Source organism: Aquarana catesbeiana, linkage group LG03, assembly GCF_042186555.1.
Source record: "Aquarana catesbeiana isolate 2022-GZ linkage group LG03, ASM4218655v1, whole genome shotgun sequence".
Lineage (NCBI taxonomy): Eukaryota > Metazoa > Chordata > Amphibia > Anura > Ranidae > Aquarana > Aquarana catesbeiana.
In genome coordinates this window covers 247,253,668-247,276,340 of record NC_133326.1, presented here as the reverse complement: position 1 = coordinate 247,276,340, position 22,673 = coordinate 247,253,668, and the positions used below count along the sequence as shown (strand labels likewise).

At 38.4% G+C, this 22,673-nt stretch overlaps 1 protein-coding gene and 1 long non-coding RNA gene across 4 annotated transcripts in view; one reads left to right on the top strand and one right to left on the bottom strand.

Moving 5' to 3' along the window:
* The window catches only part of ADAMTS20 (ADAM metallopeptidase with thrombospondin type 1 motif 20), a 263,623-nt gene that overhangs the window by 200,336 nt on the left and 40,614 nt on the right, over positions 1–22,673 (top strand). The window lies entirely within an intron of this gene.
* LOC141132008 (uncharacterized) overlaps positions 1–22,673 on the bottom strand; it is an 83,685-nt gene that overhangs the window by 57,703 nt on the left and 3,309 nt on the right. For 2 of the 3 annotated variants that reach the window (XR_012242848.1, XR_012242849.1), the window contains exons 2-3: positions 14,865–14,884; positions 14,623–14,770 (exon numbers count right to left, since the gene is read on the bottom strand). This is a non-coding gene — a long non-coding RNA (uncharacterized lncRNA). The remainder of the gene's footprint in view (positions 1–14,622; positions 14,771–14,864; positions 14,885–22,673) is intronic. The other variant, XR_012242850.1, reaches the window with a different exon arrangement.

The window sequence follows — 22,673 nt, the reverse complement described above, 5'->3', positions numbered from 1 at the left end:
CTGAATATCTGCAAGAACTTTCTAGTACTCCTGACAGGAGAAGGAGACACTGTTTAGCAAAGGGGAGAAGGGATTTAAATTTAAAAAAGAGACCATTTTTTTTTATTCCATGTTTCTCAAGAATAATGATCTGAATGCAGGGTCAGTGGGTTTTTAGCAATTTTATAAAATATCTGGTGGTTTTTGATTAATTTCATAAATGATCTAATCTGCTACTTCCGGATCACTTTCATAAATTAATCTAGTTTGCTATACATGGATCACTTCAATAAATGATCTCATTCAGCTACTGCTTGATCTCTTTCATAATTTATCGAATTTGCTACTTTTTGATTGCTTTCATAAATTATCTTATCTGCTGCTATTTGATCACTATGATTAATTATTGTATCTGCTATTTCTTGATCACTTTCATAAATGATCTAATCTGCTACTTCTTGAACACACTAAAACTGAATAACATTCCAAAATAGATTTATTAAAATGCTCAGGAATTTTCTCTCTTCTTTCTCAAGAACTTGCATGAGGTCCCTATTTTGAGTAAAGTGCCTCCTCATTCTGGGTCTCCTGTATCAAAGTCTCAGTCCCAAATAATATATGTATTACTTAACCCCCACCCACCCATACCCAAAATATTACAGTTGGAATCTGAGAATATGAATCTTTTTGTGGCTGTTGGACAAAAAAGGCAATCCATATGATTAACATGCAATGTGGCATCATAAATCAAATCTTGAATAACAGTCTGGATTTTTAATTTATTTGTAAGCATTTAAGAAAGTAGAGTAATTGCTATTCCCAAATGTTTTAAAAGCCCCCCCCCCAATGTACACACACATACAAATGTGCACATGTGAACATAAACACATACATACCAGAGTGAGTAAAATAACTCTAGAACCATCATTTACGGTTAACTCTAAAATTATGAGGTGTAAAGACTTCAAAGCATCACCTACACTCTAAAAATGGTTTGTTAGATTCACTTAATATTTATTATTATTTCAGGTACTTATATAGCGCCGTCAATTTACACAGCGCTTTACATATACATTTTACATTCACATCAGTCCCTACCCTCAAGGAGCTTACAATCTAAGGTCCCTAACTCACATTCATACATACTTGGGACAATTTTAGACAGGATCCAATTAACCTACCAGCATGTCTTTGGAGTGTGGGAGGAAACCGGAGTACCCGGAGGAAACCCACGCAGGAACAGGGAGAATATGCAAACTCCAGGCAGGTAGTGTCGTGGTTGGGATTTGAACCAGTGACCCTTCTTACTGCTAGGCAAGAGTGCTACCACTACACCACTGTGCCGCCCTCACTTAAAATAACTATGGCAGCATTTTGCATTCAGCTTTTTTTTTTTTAATTACATTATAAAACATACATTAGATGAATTTAGAATTTTATGTCTTGTTTGTAAAATGACCCCTTATTTATTATAGGCAAATATATAGCGCTGAAAATGTTATGCAGCACCTTACATACTTTCATATTAGTCCCTGCCCTAAAGGTGATTTCAATTTAACCTACCAGAAAGGCCTTTGGAGTGTCAAAGGAAACCCATGCAAGCCCAGGGAGAACATGCAAACATTTTGCAGATAGTGTCCTGGCCAAGGTTCAAAATGCTGGTCCCTACTGTTGCCAGGCTAACCACTAAGTCACGTAGGTTTAATTTTTCTTGCATAGGTTTCTGCTTGCATGTTCCTGCGTAGGTTTCTGTCTAAAGACCTTCCTCGTATACAATTGGCATATTTATTTGAACTAGGAGCCTTAGATTGTAAGCACTTGAGTGCCTCAATGCTAAATAAGTGCCTGTAATAAGGCAACGATTTGCTAACACAACATGCAATTCTCAATTCGTATGACTCACGAAATGTAAGTTTTCCTAACTAAATATTCATAATTGGCAAAACATAGAATGTTAATTTATAATAGCTTACAATAAAGTATTTTAAGTGTCAGTTATTTTTTTTTAAGTACTAGTTTAATGTAAAACAGAAATTACATTTTTGGTAATGTATGTTTTATATTGTAATTTAATTAAAAAGCTGAATGCAACCATTTTAAAGTGTAGAGATAATTTTAGGTGTCAAAGGCTTCACAGGTTTATGCAGTTTTGAATCTTGACATATTTGGTATCTATTCACTTGACACAACCTGATCTTTTATACTTTCCCCAAAAAAGGATTTTTATTATGTTTGGGTGCAGTAATGTGAATTTGACTGAAAATATAGATTTCATAAACCGTAATGCATATATCATGTGACATAAAACATTGTAGCTACCACCAGTTTTTTTTTTACAGGTCCTCTACTTTTAGAAATGTCTATATTTTTTGCAGTTTTAAGTGCATTTGCATGTAAAATGTGTGCAGCAAAAAGAAAAAAAAAAAAATATATATATATATATAGTATCATCAGTGAAAAGGGTAAAGAAGCACTCAGACAGATGCTGGAATAAAAAGAATAGGATGCAGTAAACCTGTACATCATACAGGTTTTTTTAAATCTTGCAGTGTCTTACTAAGAAATATCACCTGGTAAAATACAATACCCCTATGTATTTGGTTGTAAAACATTCTTCTCCGTATAATTTTATTCATGCGTTTACCTTTTCTTCAATTCTGGCAATGACACAATATTTCACAGTACAGTAAGTCCATAAACAGTTGTGTTAAATTTTGTGGTCATGTTTTTTCTTTTCTTAAGGATACTTTGATTTTAGTATAGAAGTTTAACCACTTTTACAGTATTTGTTCTGAGAGTTACAGGAATATGTATTAATAAATGGTAATATAACAATTTATTTAACAAATATACTGTATATAGTTGCGGAACATCTGCTATATACTCAGCTGGCATCCAGGTGTTGTGGTTTGTATTTCCGAGACTTGTTAAATCTGTGGTGTGGTTACATTGTTCATGAGCATGAACAGATTCACCTTGGTGATGAACACACATTTAAACTGCAAGTCAGAATTTTCTTTTACTTTTAGCAATTCTTGACTATAATGTGTCTAAATTTTTACATTTTTTTAGCCATTATTCTTGATATCAACCAGATTAGGTCAAGTATGAACCAATAGCAGACAAAAAACATCATCACATTGATGCTAAAGTTATGTAAAGAAAACTAGGCAGCCTAAAAGTAAAGGACTAGATGACCCAAGATTTCAGTGCGTTAGCAGGAATTGCTTTAGGTTATGCTGTCCTGTTCCAGTTGGGGGATTTTTATTTCTAAACATCAAAATAGAAAGAAGAGTGTGACAGCCTCGTGCCTTACCTTACAAATATATATATCTTTATTGAATGACATGCAAAATATACTCACAAATGCCATGTGGCTGCAAGCATAATAACATGGACTGAACCACTATCGCAACTAATGGGCAGGGGATGGATACCTAATATAGAGACCAGGACCCCACTCAACAACAGATGTGTTTCAAGGGTATACCCTCTTTCTCAGAGCTCTTAGGAAGAGGGAACGCCTTTGCAACACGTTATCTCTTGCTACTGCTGTTGATGTGGCTCTGGTATCTTGAGGCTGTTGCACCCTTCTTGCTATTTTGTCATTAACCATTTAAGGACCAGAAGATTTTCCCACTTAATGACCAGGCCAATTTTTGCGATATAGCACTTTTAACTGAAAATTGTGCGGTCGTGTGATGCTGTACCCAAACAAAATTTACATCCTTTTTTTCCCACAAATAAAGCTTTCTTTTGGTGGTATTTGAACACATCTGTGGTTTTTATTTTTTGTGCTATAAACAAAATAGCGATAATTAAAAAAAAAAAGGAATATTTTTTATTTTTTGCTATAATAAATACCCTCAAAAAATATAAAAAAACAAATTTCTTCCTCAGTTTAGGCCGATATATATTCCACATATTTTTGGTAAAAAAAATCGCAATAAGCATATATTGATTGGTTTGCACAAAAGTTATAGCGTCTACAATAGAGAATAGATTTATGGCATTTTTATTATTTTTAATTTTTTTACTAGTAATGGCAGTGTTCTGTGATTTTTAGTGGGATTGCAACATTGTGGTGGACAGATCGGACACCTAATTTACATTTTTGACACTTTTTTGGGAACCAGTGACATTATTACAGTAATCAGTGCTAAAAATATGCACTGTTATTGTACTAATGACATGGGTAGGGAAGGGGTTAACATCAGGGGCGATCAAGGGGTTAAATGTGTTCCCTACGGGTGTGTTCTAACTGTATGGGGGGTGGGTTGCCTGGGGAAACACACAGATCTGTCTTTCTGCATAGCAGAGACAGGATCTGTGTGATCTCCCCTGTCAGAACGGAGATTTGCCTTGTTTACACAGGCAGATCCCCGTTCTGTCACAGCGGGGAACGATCGTAGGTGGACGGTGGACATCGAGTCTGCCCCACCCGCTGATTGGCTCCCCCACTGGCCAGTGGGTGCGTACACGCCCACAAACTAGTGTTTCTGAGCCAATGTACAATGACGGCGATTTGCGGGAACGAGCGGACCTGCCACAGTTTAATGACGGCGGCTGGTCGGCAAGTAGTTAACTTGGAAAATCTGATTGTACAATGACCTGATCCGCTTATGTTTTCCTTTTTCCCTAGGAAATGTGAAAGATTAGCTGGGGGTTGAAAGATCTGTTAGATGTGGCCAAGGCCCTTTCACTCCTATGTGCACACATTACAGCATGTTGGTGACCCATTAGAGGTGAATGGATGTGCCCCTAAAGAAGCATGCACAATGCACAAGCACAATATGTGCTTAACAAGCATTAACATGTATTACAGCACACACATTTTGGGTATAAAAGGGGCCTAATGCTATCTAAAAAATAAGTTCAACAGTCAGATATAGAAAAAACACCATTTACCAACATTATATTTTATTGCAAAAATAATTAAATGTATTTTTACATTACAAAAGAGCATAAGTATGTAATTCTTTCTTCATATGAATCTTCTGTCATCCGTCTGCATAACAGCACTCTGCATAACAGACTGAAAAAAGGAGGGACATAACTAGGTGCTACCCAGGCTTTACTGCATACGCTTATGCTGATAAGGAAAAGGAAGAAAGAGCAGTGTAAAAAGAAAGCTGGCTATTGTAATCATGCATGGCTGGCTGAATGGGCACACAGTGCCTGCACCTGATAGGATTTAGTCATTGTTCAGGTGAAAACTTTTGACAGGGCAACCAACTGCAAGAATTTCAGCCAATTCTGTGGGAATCAACCAAAATTCGAGCCATGTATTGCTAGCTTAACTGAATAAATCATTCAACCCTCCTAGCTGTACTGTCTGGCAGAGATGTACCAAAAAAGCCTGACACAAATACAAATCCTTTGGAAGTTAATACTGTTTACATAGGTGCATTCCATCTGCAGTCTAGATTTACTGGAAAAAAAAATTAGCGATATGTATTTAGCCTACTCAGATTTTTTGTCCCTTCTGTTATTCCCCTATTTTTTTTAAAGCTGGACACACATGGATCAAAATTCAGCTACTTCAGCAGGAACCAACCAAATTTCGATACATGTGTGGCTGTTTCTGTTCAGGAGGAGTTGATCTAGTGATCGACTCCTCCTGAATGGGACTGTCGGTATACTTTCCCCCGATCTGTGCTTCAGCCAGTCAACTACAGTGCTGATCAGTATATTCTGGCAGTGGAGGAGTCCCACTGCCAGAATACAGTAGCTCAGTGGGGGGATTCCTCCATCCACCTCGAATGTGTGAATGGAAAATCAGTTTGTATATTTTTTGTGATTAGCCGTCCAGCTGATCAGGAAAAAAATGATCCATCTATAGCCAGCTTAATCCCCACTAAAGCTTGGACACCTTGATCCCCATTAAAGCCTGTATTGCTTAAAACTGTTAGCACTTGCATATCAGCACATATACCTCACTTTTTTAAATGCAAGCTGTAATGTGCACAAATCTTAGTAGATCTGAAAAGAGATAGAGCTCTGTGCAGATATTATCTACTGAGATTTTTTGCAATACTGACCAATGCGCTTTACAGCTTGCATTCACATTAGAAATTAATTATGATTGTGAAAATGTGGCTTAAATGCCCAGGGTGTAAGTAAAGTGATTGTAAACAATAACCTTGTGAGACAACCTTTTAATTTTGAAATAGAAATGAAAGGCAAAACATTTGTGTATAGGTATAAAAAATAAGATTACCACGCTGTGAAGGATGTGCTTCTATGCCGAGTGTAGTCACTTTGAAATAGGAAAGCAGGGGGGCTGGCAAGAACGCCAGGGATTTCACACAAAGTCATCAATATTAAGGGAACGGGATACTTTTTTCATACAAGTACATGGTACAGCAGCCATATAAAAGGAATATAAAATGTTGGGGTAACAAACACTTTAATAAATAAAGTAATCTGAAAGGGAGTGCAAAATAGGTAAAAGTAGACAAACTGAAAAACAAAATGATATAATGTAGAAAAATATGAAAAACAAAAAAAGAATATTTTTAGTAATGTTTCTGCTTCGGTCCATAAAAAGTAATACACTTTACCAAATTTACAGGGGGACAGTCTGACTGCCCTGAGCCACCAATGTCAATTGCCAAGTCTCTAAACCCCCTAAACACAAATGATTGCATAACTTACCTGTTCACCTTTGGGTAATGGCATTCAAAGTGTGGGGTTTCCAGCCAGACCTCTTATACATTCAACAAGCCACAGTAAGCAGGATCTACTATAATGTATAGACTTTAGCTGGTCCCCAGTCCCCAGTTCAGTCAAAAATTTAATAAAGTATACATTGTTAAAATTGAAACGATAAACGACTTTGCTGGTTACTTTCTTTTGGGGGGGGTATGGGGACAAATTTGGGAAAAAATTTTTAGAAAATGTGCCCCAAAAATGGTAAAATATCAATTTACTATTTTACAAGTAGGCCTGCTACACTTTATTGTGGCAACTAGGAAGGTTTTAAACTGATTCAAGGCATTGTCCATGACCCAGATGAGAATTTGCAGAAACTGTGAAATCTATTAAATTAGACATGGTTAGTACAACATACATTACTGATTGACCATGGTATTTTTCTACCTTTTTGCTATTTTTTTCCCACTCTTTTTTGTTCATATTACCCCCTTCCCTTTTGCAGTTTTTATTGTTCTGTTAACATTCTACTGTAATGTAAGTGTAATGGCTAAAAATTTAATAAAGATATATTTTATCTAAATAAGACTAAAAAGGCAAGAAAAAAAGGGCAAACCTGATTTACACAAAAAAGGTATATAAAAAAAGGCAACAGTTACATAGATGGAAATGTACTGTTATGCCCTGTACACACGATAGGATTTTCCGACGTAAAATGTTCTATAGGAGCTTGTTGTCGGAAATTCCGACCGTGTGTAGGCTCCATCGGACATTTTCCATCGAAATTTCCGTCACACAAAATTTGAGGACTGGTTCTCAAATTTTCAGACAACAAAATCCGTTGTCTTAAATTCCGATCGTGTGTACATAATTCCGCCGCACAAAGTTCCACGCATGTTCGGAATCAAGCAGAAGAGCCGCACTGGCTATTGAACTTCATTTTTCTCAGCTCGTCTTACGTGTTGTACGTCACCGCGTTCTTGACGTTCGGAATTTCCGACAAGATTTGTGTGACCGTGTGTATGGAAGACAAGTTTGAGCCAACATCCGTCAGAAAAAAAACATGGATTTTGTTGTCGGAAAATCCTGTTGTATGTACAGGGCATTAGAGTGGATAACACGGTTTATCCTAGTCTGTGGTTCCAAAGCCCAATTCAATGTAGTATAAGTCCGTCTCATTGTATCAGAGTCCTTAGTCCTCAGAATGACTCTTGACATACAGTATGTGTGTCATTTTCTTGGAAAACTGAGCTCTCAAGCTGCAGCTGTACCAGCTTTTTGTGGAACCTCTAGAGGGCATCGGTGACCTCTTCCCCACTCACAAAAACAGCTAAGGAGTGGGAAGTAGTGGTGCAAATATGTTTGATCATATTTCATTGACAACTCTTTTAATAACATCTGGATCAGAGATTATTAGTGTGAATTCATTAACGCTAGAACTGTGGCACTGACCTCTGGTAAATTTCCAAGTGTCTATCAGTGTAATAAATCTTTATATCATGACCTAATATTGTAGCAGTTATTTACATATTATTTTTTTATTGTTACATCAAACCTTTGATATGGTAGCTATTCTCCAGTCCTCAGAAATTGTTGCTATGTGGTCACACCACTATTGTTCCATCCTTCTAAATAATTATACATTTTTTCAAAGATCACAATATAATGTATTTGTATAGAATTTTAAAGCTCGCTTAGCCTTCAGATTTATTTTGCATCAATGACTGATTTGCCCCCCAAAAATATGGGGTGAATTAACTAAAAGCAAATAGACTGTGCACTTTGCAAGAACAGTTGAACTTTTCCCCAGAGCTTGGTAAATGTGGTAAAGCTCTGTTGATTTTCATCATTCAATCATGTGTAAGCAAAAATGCTGTTTTTTAAAAAAAAATGTTATTCTCCTTGCACCTGACTGGGTATGCTTTACAATGTGAAGCTTTACCACATTTCCTAAGCTCTGGGGAAAATGATTGCCCTTTAGTGAATCCAACCCTATTTTCCCTAGTCCCTGGTAAAACAGTATAGAATATATTGCATAGAACCTGGGGAACCATTAGAAAGTGTTTTGTCTAGTGCCTTATGGCTTCATAAAAAGCACATTGCTTGGTTTCAGATATTAAGAATAGATTTCACATACCTTTATATGTTTGATTGTCCTGTTAGGTTATGATCATTTTTCTTTGGAACTGAACAGTAAAATCTCCCTACCATTTTTTTTTCTTCCACCATAGGGTGTTCCCACACCTTCTTTAACATTCTCTCTTAAGCAAAGTAATGAAAAATCTCACTGGGATAGCTGTTGTAACAGCTAGGTATGCAGACCTAAATACCTGTTTTGTTTGGACTTAGCTTTTAACATTAAAGTGCTATACAAGATAGCCACATAATTTTAAATGTATTTGCTTATTTAAAATATCCACAATTTCTGTGAGGAAGCCATGGTGGGCATGGCAAAACATGTCGGGGACGTACCTTAATGATGGCAGTACGTTACGCAGGACGGAGGCACACTGATATGTGAAATCTGTGCTGGCATTGTTCCTTAAGCCGGCAACACTGTTTTAAAGAGGCAATTGTTCCAGTGCACAGGATCTGTGCACTGGAAGATGTGAGTAAATTTCCTTTGGATTTTTTAATATCTTAATAAATCTATGGTGTTTACAACAGTAGGGGCTGGTGCTCAATTTTTTTTTGGAGGGGGCGCAAACGAACCCCCCGCTAGGTCCGCACTCACCCTATCCATGGATGTGGCTTCCCCGGCTTCTCTTTCCAGCTAATCCAGTCTTAAGATCCACCTCCTGTCCTGATTGGCTGGGAGGAGAAGCCAGAAGACGATAGCGAATATTGATTCACTAATGTCACAAGTGGGTGGGTTCAGGGCACAGTGCTCTGTGCCCCGAGCCCAACCTTTTTGAAGCCAATTAGAGCATCAGGCTCTAATCATGTGCTAACAATAAAAACTCATAGAAACCTATTAGTCCGGCGCCCGTCATGGAAATTAGGGTGGCAGCACCCCTGCGCCCCTTATGGACCGGCCGCCGTTGGTTGTTAATACTGCACAATGAGTATTATTAATTCTTTTTGAACACCATTTCATTGAAGAGACTGTTAAGTGATTAAGATCCTGAGCACATCTGGAGAGTTCTGGAGAACTGTTGCAGCCCAGTTAAAGGGCAAGGCGCTTGTCTTTACATCAGTGAAGTGTGAAGCTAGTGTAATTGGTGGTGGATTACACTGGGTGTACACGATAATTTATCTTGAATCATTATCACTAAAAATAGTTTTTGGACACTGAGCACCTGTGGAGTATATCAACTAAACTGTGGATTGGACTTTTGTACATATTATATTTTATTTATATTTATATATGCATTTTACATTGTAATATTTTTAGTTAGTATGATTTGTGATACATGTTAATCGTGTCATTTATTTGCACGTGAATTCATATAATAGCACTTTAAACTGTTAGGTCATATTGCATTTAAAGTGGTATTAAAGGCAATTAACAAAAATAAACTAAACAAAAAAAACACATTAGACTAGCTGTTCTATGTAATGGTTTTGCACAGAGCAGCCCAGATCCTCCTCTTCTCAGGTCCTCTGCTGGCGCTCCTGACCCTTCCTCCTACTGAGTGCCCCTAAAGCAAGCAGCTAGCAATGGGGGTACCCAAACAGACACGCTGTCCATTCACACACAGAGCCGCGGCTGGGGCCTGCCCCTTCTCTCTCCTCATTGGCTCACTGGCTGTGATTGACAGCAGCGGGAGCCAATGGCTTCCACTCCTGCCTCAGCCAAGAGGAGGGAGAGCCCCTGGATAGCCAAGGCTCTCGTGTACATCGCTAGATCTCTTTGGGGCTCGGGTAAGTATTCAGGAGGGGCTGAAGGGCTGCTGCACACAGAAGGTTTTTTACCTTCATGCATAGAATGCATGAAGGTAAAGAACCTTGAGCCACTAGAACCACTATAAGTTGGGTTTGCACATTAACACATGCCAGTAGTGCGTTTCTTTTTATTATATTGTGATTGCAGTGCACTTTTTCAAGGAATAGTTTTACAATTAGTGCGGGAAGGCATGTCAGTGAGGGCTGCAATCATTTTTTTGTTCACTGGGTAGCGCGGAGAAACTTATTTCATTACTTACAATATGTACACTAAGCAAAACATTTACCACAAGTACATCAGTGAGTATACCACTGCACAACAAAGGCTGAGAGGTTAGCATAAAGTATTATTAAAAGGCATGAGCATGCTTCCTTCTGTTCCTAATGTATTACTTTGTGCTTAAAAAATGATCCATGTTTTGATTATACTGGTGTTGTGAGAAGCAGTCGTCCAAGATTTCCTTTATTAGATTCTATAAACAACAAACTGAAATTGAAAAATGCATTTTAGCCAAAAAGGAACACGTGTAAAATAATTGGTGCTTTATAATTTATATGTTCTTAGTTAAAAGCATGTAACCATATATAAACACACATGGAAAAGTAAATGTGTGGCCTTAGCCTAAAGCAGCTTAAGGCTGAACTCTAGGTAAACATCCAAATACACAGATGAAATACATTTATGGTATTCATCTTACTTGCCAAAAGACTTGAGTTTCTGTCACCTCAGTTCTGAGATTTACACAGTCCTGACAGACAGCACAACAAGCCTGGTATCCTGATGTTCTCTTCTGTAAACCAGCACAGCTATATCACCTCGCTGCTTCTAGTCTAAAGACTGATCAGTGAATGAAGAGCAATGGACTGATGAAGTCATCTATCTGCTCTCATCTTGTGTTTGCATATTCCATTTTTTTAGCAAAAGTGAACACAGAACTCTTGATAGATCCTGTACAGTCCCTCCCTTTCAAAGTCTTAAGTAAGCCATACATAAGTGAGTTCTTTTAACTCAGCCAGCAGGTTAATTGAAAAAATGAATGGCCTGCCCCATCCACACAAGTAGGCAGGGAAGTCTCTCTGCTGTCAGAATACAATAGCTCAGTGGGAGTGTTTCCCCCAGCCACTTCAAATGTGTGGATGGTGGAATCACGTGAAAACGATTAATGTATGGCCAGCTTTAAGCTGATTTTCAGGTGAACAGTAAAATACACAATTGAAATGCATAAATAATTTCAAAGGATTTGTATTTCTGTTCAGCCACTCCTGTGACAATGTCTCACCTGCTACCAACTGATGGATGCATTATTATTTAAAAAAACACATTTTTTTTACATATAACTACTATATATACCTAAACCTGTTTTAATACCAGCCTCCTCTATTCCCTGGACAGTCAAGCCAACCATAGAAAGATAGAAAGATCGAAATTCCACTGGTACAGCAGAAACCCATCAAATTTTGATGTATCCATGTATTGAAGTCTATCTACCTAGATTGGGGGGGAAACATCCTGCTGTCAGAATACAATAAGCCAACAGGAGGGATTTAGTCAGTGTTGATGGGGGAATCGAGCAATTATATTTCCTTCAACCTGTAGTTAAAGGAAAGAAAATTGCTTAAAGCGGAGTTCCACCCAAATTTTGAACAATATCTGTATGTATTCTCTTCCTTGCCTAGATGCTGACATGCCGTTTAAAAAAATTTAAATCGCCGTAATTACCGTTTATTTTTCTATTCTTCTTTGCACTTCCTGGTTCTCCTCCCATGGGAGTAGGCGTGTTTCTAGCCTCTCCCAGACTCCTGGGAGCTAGTCTCAGGCTTCCCAGGATGCCACTGAGCATGTGCGGGAACGAGCGGTGAATGCTGGGAGCACAGCATTCACCACATCCATGAAATAAATGCTTGTGGGCTTCAAATGCCCACAATGAAGATGGAAACCGCCTGCAGTGAATAATATAAGTTATTCTTTCCGACAAAATCTGACACAGGCGGACATATTACACACAATATGTGAGTATGTAATGCTGAGAAGAAAAGTTTGTGAATGAACTAAAAAAAAAAAAAAACGATAGATAGGTGGACCCCCGCTTTAATATATGGCCAGCCTCTTGCTGGAGAATTGAGGGTCAACACTATATTGCACAGAGTTCTCAGTCCCTCTTTCTTAATTTGCTTACAGAAGAAAAAGGAAAGGGATTAACATTGACTTGCTCTTTTATTCTCCATTCAGCAAGTTGGGTGGGCTGTTCATCAAACTGCACTACCAAATTACAGTGGATAAAAGTGTGGTCAATGATGTAACTATGCTTTTGAGTAAGACTGTCTACATCACATGACTGGCTGAACATAATTACTTGTCATTAAATGGAAAGACAGTTAGTATATATGCATTTCTCATATGTACAGTATGTAGTGGTTTACCAGGAATTCAGCTGTACACAAAAAAAGCCTGTTCCAACGGCCCCAACCTGTGACAGAACAATAAATGTGCATTCTCAAACAACTGAGGTAATTCCCTTGCTCTTACCTTTTTTAGGCAAGCATATAGATACCACGGTTCAAAGATATAGAGCACTTTCTGGTTCAGAGTTCTTACCTTTCCTTCACCCAGACTGAATACTGCTGTGTAAGAGATTACAGGAGGCTAATATAAAGATAGATTCAGGTTAATGCTAGTTTTATTTAAAGTGCATTTAATAATGTTCTAACAAATATAATGTGTTCCAGTTGTGAGTTTTGAAAGAAATCCGTCTTTACAATACTTTACTGACTTGGATAAGTATCTGTTCCAAGAGCTTCCTACAATCAAATAATCTGAATAGGTGTTTCACCATACCAGAATCAGTATACAGTATAGCCATATGTTGAAGAATTAAAACATCCATAGATGCTGCTCTGACGGGTATGTTTTGTTAATCCAGCTTCCACTTAAAATAATATAAATTAGTATATTATTAGTACATCAGGATTGATCAATTTTCAAAAACATATATACCATAGTTTGTAGACTCTGTAACTTTTACACAGACTAAATAATATACACTAAGTTGGGTAATTTTTTACCAAAGAAATGTAGCAGACTACATTTTGGCCTAAATTTGTGAAAAAAATTATTTGTTTGCAAAATTTTACAACAGAAACTAAAAAAATTATATTTTTCCAAATTTTCGTTTGTATGGCAAAAATAAAAAACACACTGATGATAAAATACCATCAAAATAAAGCTCTATTTGTGTGAAAAAATTATAAAAATTACATTTGCGTACAGTGTTGCATGACCAAGCAATTGCCAGTTAAAGAGTACCTCCACTTTTGTTGAGAAAAAACTTTCCCCTCTGGGTGACCTATGTACATTGCAAAGATTTTAACAAACTTTGTTGCAGATTCCTACCTTTTGTTATTCTGAAGAAAAAGCTATTTATTTGTCTGTGTCTGCGTGAGTTAATCTGTATGGAGGGGTTTTGTAATTATCAATCAGCTGCTGCACCTGCAGGGCTCTAATGAGGAAAGCTGCAGGATCCGCATCCCTTTAGATGTGATTTCCTTCTTAGAGTATTTTACCAAATATGACATTTTCGTTGCAGGGGATGCTCAAAATCTGACTTATCTTAGTGTAGACTTCTGGTTTATCTTAGTGTAGACTTCTGGAAAAATCAGTGAGACAAACTCACAAGCAGGAAATTACATTTCATATACCACCTGTGTATAGAACGCCTCTAGGGTAAAACCTTCAGGTCAATTGGTTAAAAGAAAATCCCAAATGTTGGGTTGTCACCAGAAATAGAGGGGAAACTTTCCAATGGGGACATTAACTCTGGTGACCCTGTTGACAACCAGGAATTCCCTCACTTTAGGGGAATTCTTTTCACTTCCTGTTTTGGGTATGGGACAGGAAGTGAAGACAGAAATCTCAATATGCAAACAGATGGCAAAGATTTAAAAAAAGTTTGCATTCAGTTCTACTTTAATTTAGGTTGCGCTGATGGCTTTCCATGAGCTTCCAGATGTCCCCACTATTATTGATGTGAACACGTATTAATAATTGATCTTTCCATGCTAACATGAAAAAAATTGTAGTATAAAATAATCTAAACAGCGATTTACCTTTTGTGCAGTGAAACTCAGTGCTTTGTGTAAACTTTTTTAGAATGGTTTTATGTTAACCGCCATGGATATGTTGGATACCAGATCCCATCATGGTTGATGACATATGACTTCAGAGTCCTGGAACACTTCTGTGAAGATCAACTCTCTATCACAATAAAAAGAAGTGGGCATGTGATGTTCAGAGAGATTAATATAAAATATATTTACTGTTTTGAAAGTTGTCTACAACCTTAGGATACCTCTGGGTGTCCAGCACTATCTGTAGAACAAAGGATGAGAAAATAATAGGTTATTATTTAAACATTAGGGTTACAGTTAGGCCCCATGTACACGGGACGCTGAGGCAAAGTCCTCTGAAGGATTTTTTTGACACCTTGAAACCTGTATTTAAAACACCCATTTAGCCGCGTTTGCATGCCATGTTTAGCCGCGTTTAACCGCGTTTGTGTCTAGAAGCGTTTATTAAGATTACCTCATTAAAGAACCTCCCCAAGCTCAAAAAACATTGTAGTTAACTATTTCAGCCATTTTGACCAGAGTGAGTAGCAGCAGCAGCAGCAGAGAGAGCAGTTGTCTAGTTGTACTTGCCTCTATTTCTGTGCTTTTTTTTGCAATGGATCCCATAATGAGCATATGTCAGGAAATGCTCCTGACATTGCTCTTGATGAGGCTAGAATGACGTTGAAAATTGCGTGGGAGGTCCAGAGTCAGAGTTCGTCGCTATTGGACCCATCCTTTGATTGCGCAGCGAATGTCGGCAGGATATTTTGTAAACATGCATGTACAGCTGCGTACCTACCCCGACAAATTTTTTAATTTCACACGCATGTCCATTGCCACATTTGACCTTCTACTTGAAAAAGTATGACTATATATGGCTATATGTATATATATATATATATATATATATATATATATATATATATATATATATATATAAAACTATATATATATATATATATATATATATATAACTATATATGGACTATATATGGCTATATATGGTCTATGAATCATCGCAAGTAATTAAAACATTTTAAACTATATTTTTTATGTTTTTTCATTGTTTTCCATCATATTTTTGTCTTTTCAAGTCTAAAATATAGGGCCTTTTAAAACGCTTATAAGCGAAAAAGCGTCTAAACGCGGGTACCCGCGTTTAGCCGTGTTTGGCGTCTGAAACGTGGAAATCTTCTTCGTCTGAACCCATTTTTTTGCTTCCAAAGAAACGCTGTTAAACGCAACTGTAAAAAAACGGCAATAAACGAGACTGTGTACATGGTCACATAGGATAACATTTAATAAGTTCAGGGGCAGTTGAAAAAAGCACCCAACTGCGTCTGAACGCACGTTTAACAGCTTCCTGTTATCAAGCACATCTGGGTATGTTCTTTAGGACTGAGAAGCTGCCACATATAAAGCAACAGTAATTAGTTCATCTTGCTTCTGCTTTAGCTACAGTGCCTTGTAAAGGTATTCACCCCCCTTGGCATTTTTCCTGTTAAGCATTCACCCTCCTTGCCATTATTCGTGTTTTGTTGCCTCACAACCTGGAATTAACATGGATTGTTTGAGGATTTGCATCATTTAATTTACAGAACATGCCCACAACTTTGAAGATGTTATTTTTTTTATTGTGAAGCAAACAACAAATAGGACAAAATAAAAGAAAAAGTCAATGTGCATAACTATTCACCCCCCTAAAGTGAATACTTTGTAGAGCCACCTTTTGCAGCTATCACAGCTCCGAGTCGCTTTGGATAAGTCTCTATGAGCTTGCCACATCTTATCACTGGGATTTTTGCTCATTCCTCCTTGCAAAACTGCACCAGCTGCTTCAAGTTGGATGGTTTGCACATGTGTACAGCAGTCTTTAAGTCTGACCACAGATTTTCTATTGGATTGAGGTCTTCGCTTTGACTAGGCCATTCCAACACTTTAAATGTTTCCCCTTAAACCACTCAAGTGTTGCTTTAGCAGTGTGTTTGGGGTCATTGTCCTGCTGGAAGGTGAACCTCCTTCCTAGCCTTAAATCACACACAGATTGGTACAGGTTTTACTCCAGAATATCCCTGTATTTAGCACCATCCATCTTTCCCTCAACTCTGACCAGTTTCCCAGTCCCGACTGCTGAAAAACATCCCCATGGCATGATGCTGCAACCACCATGCTTCACTGTTGGGATGGTGTTCTTTGGGTGATTTGATGTGTTGGGGTTGCGCCAGACATAGCGTTCTCTTTGATGGCCAAAAAGTTCAATTTTAGTCTCATCAGACCAGAGCACCTTCCTCCAGACATTTTGGGAGTCTCCCACATGCCTTTTCGCAAAAAACTCAAAACATGCCATTTTGTTTTTTGCTGAAAGTAATGGCTTTCTTCTGGCCACTCTGCCATAAAGCCCAACTCTATGGACCGTACGGCTTATTGTCGTCCTATGTACAGATACTCCAGTCTCTGCTGTGGAACTCTGCAGCTCCTCCAGGGTTACCTTAGGTCTCTGTGTTGCCTCTCTGATTAATGCCCTCCTTGCCCAGTCCGTGAGTGGCAGGTTTGCTGTTGTGCCATGTTCTTTCCATTTGGTTATGATAGATTTGATGGTGCTCCTAGATATCATCAAATATTTGGATTTTTTTTTATAACCTATTATTAAAGGGGGCTCCCCCTTAAAATCCATACTAGACCTGAGGGCCTGGAATGCTCTGCGATGGGGCTCGCAAGGTGTTAATCTCGCTGATAAAAGCGGCGAGATTGACTTCCTCTTCTAGTCCCGTCGTACCGCATCACGTTCAAAATGAACAGACTTTAGTCCGTGTGTGGGCAAGTCCGTTCGTTCGGAAGTCCGCCGTAACTCCGTCGAAAGTCAGTCGGGAAGACCTTCGGACCTATTCTGCCGGAAAGTCTGGTCGTGTGTGCGCGAGTCCGTTCGCTTGGAAAGTCCGTCGGAAGTCCGCCGAAAGTCCGTCGGGAAGACCGTCGGACCTAGTCTGCTGGAAAGTCCGGTCGTGTGTACAGGGCATAAGTGACACTATTGCCTAGGTTAGTGTCATGGGAGCAGAGATATAAATTGGGTATTTTCTACATTTTTCCTTTTGAAGTTTTATCTAATTATCTAATTGTTTTTCTTTCAGGAGTGGGGGCTGCAAGATACGTAAACCTTATATTTTCATGGAAGGCCAGCTTTAGCTTTATAACTATATAACAGTCATCTTACGGTCATCTTAACAGTCATCTTCTTTTTAGATGTGGTATATAATCAAGTTAAAGTGACTGTGTAAAAAAAGAAAAAAAACCCTGAACTATAACAGGCACCTACTAGTGCCCCAAAGTGCTGTAGCTACCCTTTTCTGCACTTGTCTACCCAGTTTGATCCCGACTGTTGCCACCTATAAAATCCTTGTAGTTCCAGTTATGGTTAAACACATCAAATTTCCCATGCTTTCCTACAGTGCTCAGTGGCTGGGCACCATCCAGAACTGCAGTCACAAACATAGTGCAGGTTGCAGTGTGCAGATAGCAGTCAGGATATGGGTGGTACTTACCTCTTTACTCTTTACTGAGGCTGAAATAGGTATTGGACAGGATATATATATATTCTTTTTTTTTTTTTTTACTAAGTAAATAATATATATTGTATTCACATATTTCATCTATTCAGTAGGTGGTGCTTTATATGCTTTTGATGTAAGATTTTCTTATTGGAACAGATAATCTGAATCTAATCTAATTTTGATTAAAAAAATTAAACTTTTTTTTTTTTTTTTTTTACAAATTGTTTGGTTCTGACTTTCTAAGCCTTTTTGCCAATACTTTTTTGTTAGTCTATGTTTGGAAATTTAAAATCACAGCCTTTTATATGTTAAAATCAGCTTCTGATGCAGCAATAAAGCAAATCTTCACTCAGAAGTGAAATGCTGCTTATTCAACTCCCCACCTTCATCCCTAACTTTTCCACAGGTGCCTTTTCCGACATCCTTAATTCACACATAGTGAGAATGACATGCACTTAGGCCGCCCCTTGCCCACAGCCTTCTGGGACACATCACATTAGGAGGCTCCAGGACCAGTCCCGCAGTGGCACACAATCTTGCACATGCGAGTGGAAAGCTGGTTGTGATTCCAGATTTAAATGGTGGTGCCAGGAACCTGCAGTGATAAGAAGAAGCAGCTGCAGGAAGACAGCAGTAAACTCCAAGCACTGATAAGTACCATATATTTTGAAGTCAGCAGCTACAGTATTTGTAGCTGCTGACACCTAATTTAAAACAAGGAATGAAGTTTCTCTTTAATGTTCCTATTATAGGTTTCTATAGTTGTCCTTTGCCCTCTTGGGGATACCTACCTTCACTTTTTCTCATGAACACACAGAAGTACAAACCTGACCGATTTTAACTTTCTCCATTTAAAGTGGTTGTAAACCCTTCCATATACCATATACCCAGTGAAGTGACTGGCAGGTGATACACAGAGCTGAAACAAATCCTTCTACATGAGTTATACATGTTTATCTGCAGTCTTCTCTTCTCTACATCTGTTCAAAGTCCAGAATTTACAAAGTCTGTCTGAGCTGCCAGAAAACAGGAGGTAGTTAACAGAAAGTACACTCTGCAGAGCTCAGTGAGGTGAGCTCTGACAGCTGATTTGAGGGAAAGGACACACCCCCTTTATACAGCACACAGATACAGAGTTGAAGCTATCACTCAGCTGGAGATCCCTCCCCTGTCACCATTTTTCTCTTGGTGTCAGAAAAACTTGTCAGAAGTGACTCATGCAGATAGCAGTGAAGTGGGGCAGCAGACAGAAATGACACTTAGGCCAGCCATAGATGGTTCGAATCTTGGCCGGTTTAGCAGGAACCAGCTGAGATTCAAACCATGTTGGGTAGGCTGAATGTACCAAGTTGATCAATTGATCAACTTGGGTACAACCAGCCAGCCTGATATAGCTGCTAGTAATAATAACTGTCTTCTCCCGACGGGGACGGCTTCCCGCACCGGGAGAATACAATGGCTCGGCGGGAGGGATTCTCTTGTCAACACAGTCTGTGGGTGCAGAAAGAAATTGGCTCCTTGTATGGCCTGTCTTAGTGCTCTGAATAGAGCCAAGTAAGCACTATAGAGCACTATAGAGGAATGATTTGTGCATATTTCATGTCTGAGGTTTACAATCACTTAAACTTGAAAATTAAAATCTTGCTATGGGTTTACATCATAATGTACTAATATACTGTATTATAGATTTGATAAATACTAATATTTAAAAGTTAAGGTACAATTTAGATTTCAAAATTAGGACTGCAAAGTTAATTTTCTAGTGCTGAATGCAAAACTGTTGTCCTATATATGAATCTAAATATGATTAAATGTACTCCTCTTAGCAGTCTCACTATAATAAACCTTAGTGACAAGTTACAGTGTATGACAAGAGAAAAAAGAAAAGGGGGCAAGAGGAGGCCTCCTAAAAAAGATGGTCCGCTCAAGAACAAACTGTTGTGAACCTGAAAAAACTTTATTGTGTCAATTTACTAAATAGAAACATAATCCACTAACCATGTATATTTAAAAATAGGGCAAAGAAAGTCCTATTGTGTGCTGGTGGCCACCACAGACATTACACATACATCAAATTTTCATGCACTCCCACTCATCAAATTAATGTCACTGAAGACCCGGGTCTGTACAATTTTCATGGGATTCCAGAGCAAGGAGATGGCTTCATGAATAATAGACATTCGGTCCTTCTAGGATAAAGTGCAAGTGCTGGTGAAAAACAAGGGTCCCATACAGATGTGAGCCAATAGCTGATTAGGCATATATGTGTGTCAACCGACAAGGAGAAAGGGGGGGAAGAGCGTCCTGATTGATTAGTGAACGACTGCAACTCCAAGGGGGGGAGGGGGAGGAATGGTGGAGAGGGAGCAGCCTCACATGTATAGCATTGAAGATAGACGGAGGATAGCCATAGATAAAGTGCCTCCTATATGTAAGGGTACATTTTAAGCTCACCGTCTGACGTCTTCAGTAAAGTCAAGGGCTGCTGATGACCGCACTCATGTGGGTAAAAGACACGTTCATGCGGCGTATAAGTTTATTGTAGACGTGAGCTGTTACTTCCAGGTATCCTCCAGCAAGATGTGCGGTGAGTCACAAGGTTCAAACATACTGACATTTCATACCTAGTAGATTAAGCAGTCCTTGACTTTACTGAAGACGTCAGACGGTGAGCTTAAAATGTACCCTTACATATAGGAGGCACTTTATCTATGGCTATCCTCCGTCTATCTTCAATGCTATACATGTGAGGCTGCTCCCTCTCCACCATTCCTCCCCCTCCCCCCCTTGGAGTTGCAGTCGTTCACTAATCAATCAGGACGCTCTTCCCCCCCTTTCTCCTTGTCGGTTGACACACATATATGCCTAATCAGCTATTGGCTCACATCTGTATGGGACCCTTGTTTTTCACCAGCACTTGCACTTTATCCTAGAAGGACCGAATGTCTATTATTCATGAAGCCATCTCCTTGCTCTGGAATCCCATGAAAATTGTACAGACCCGGGTCTTCAGTGACATTAATTTGATGAGTGGGAGTGCATGAAAATTTGATGTATGTGTAATGTCTGTGGTGGCCACCAGCACACAATAGGACTTTCTTTGCCCTATTTTTAAATATACATGGTTAGTGGATTATGTTTCTATTTAGTAAATTGACACAATAAAGTTTTTTCAGGTTCACAACAGTTTGTTCTTGAGCGGACCATCTTTTTTAGGAGGCCTCCTCTTGCCCCCTTTTCTTTTTTCTCATATATATCTTTATGGTCCATTGAACAACTATCTGATAGCTTGTTAGCTACACACCATTGAGTTAATTGACAAATGATTTGGGTAACCTTAGGGGTATAATTAATTTGATTAATTGTTTCATTGGGTGGTAAATCCCCCTTTCCCCTATCCGTCTTCCCCTGAACCTATTCTTGGATGAATTAAGGTGTCCTCTCCTCTTTTTTCTGACAGTGTATGACAAGCCAAAACTTTCTCCTAGTTTTGGATAGAATGGGAGGCAGGTTATTATTCCTGTTGTCTACTGTTATTCAGGGCTCTGTTTGTGAGATTTCTGCTTGCTTCCTGTCCTGCTGACGTTTTGCCAAACAAAAAATCTGTAATAAGGACACAGACAGAAAAAATCTTTGAAGGGTAGATTAATGACACTGAAACCCTGACGTTTAATGGAATATTCATTTTGTATTGTTATTTCATACAACGGTATGATGGTGGTATGACCTCATCTAAAATTGAAGTCACACCCTAATATTCGAGTCCAAAACATAGGTACATTCCAAACATAAATTGTATGCAAAAGCCAAAGCTCCGCCACCTCATCAGGACTGAAATGTGACAACAAGGATAAAAAATTATTAACAAAAAACTACTATAGTAATCACATGGAAAATATGTTTAGAATGACTGATTCCTAGAGTCATACCTTGCGTTACTTTTAATTCAGAATGTTTAATTACATTTATATTCTATTTGAAAGATGTCTAGATGAATACTAGCACTGAAGTATAAAATATACAGTATATTTTTTGTTATCTTTTTATTAAATAGTAGGTGAGGTTGAAAAAAAGACACAAGTCCATCAAGTCCAACCTATGTGTGTGATTATATGTCAGTATTACCTTGTATATCTCTGTATTGTGGTTGTTCAGGTGCTTATCTAATAGTTTTTTGAAACTATCGATGCCCCTGGCTGAGACCACCGCTTGTGGAAGGGAATTCCACATCCTTGCCGCTCTTACAGTAAAGAACCCTCTAGTTTAAGGTTAAACCTTTTTTCTTCTAATTTTAATGAGTGGCCACGTGTCTTGTTAAACTCCCTTCCGCAAAAACACTTTATCCCTTTTGTGGGGTCACCAGTACGGTATTTGTAAATTGAAATCATATCCCTTCTCAAGTGTCTCTTCTCCAGAGAGAATAAGTTCAGTGCTTGCAACCTTTCCTCATAACTAATATCCTCCAGACCATTTATCAACTTTGTTGCCCTTCTTTGTACT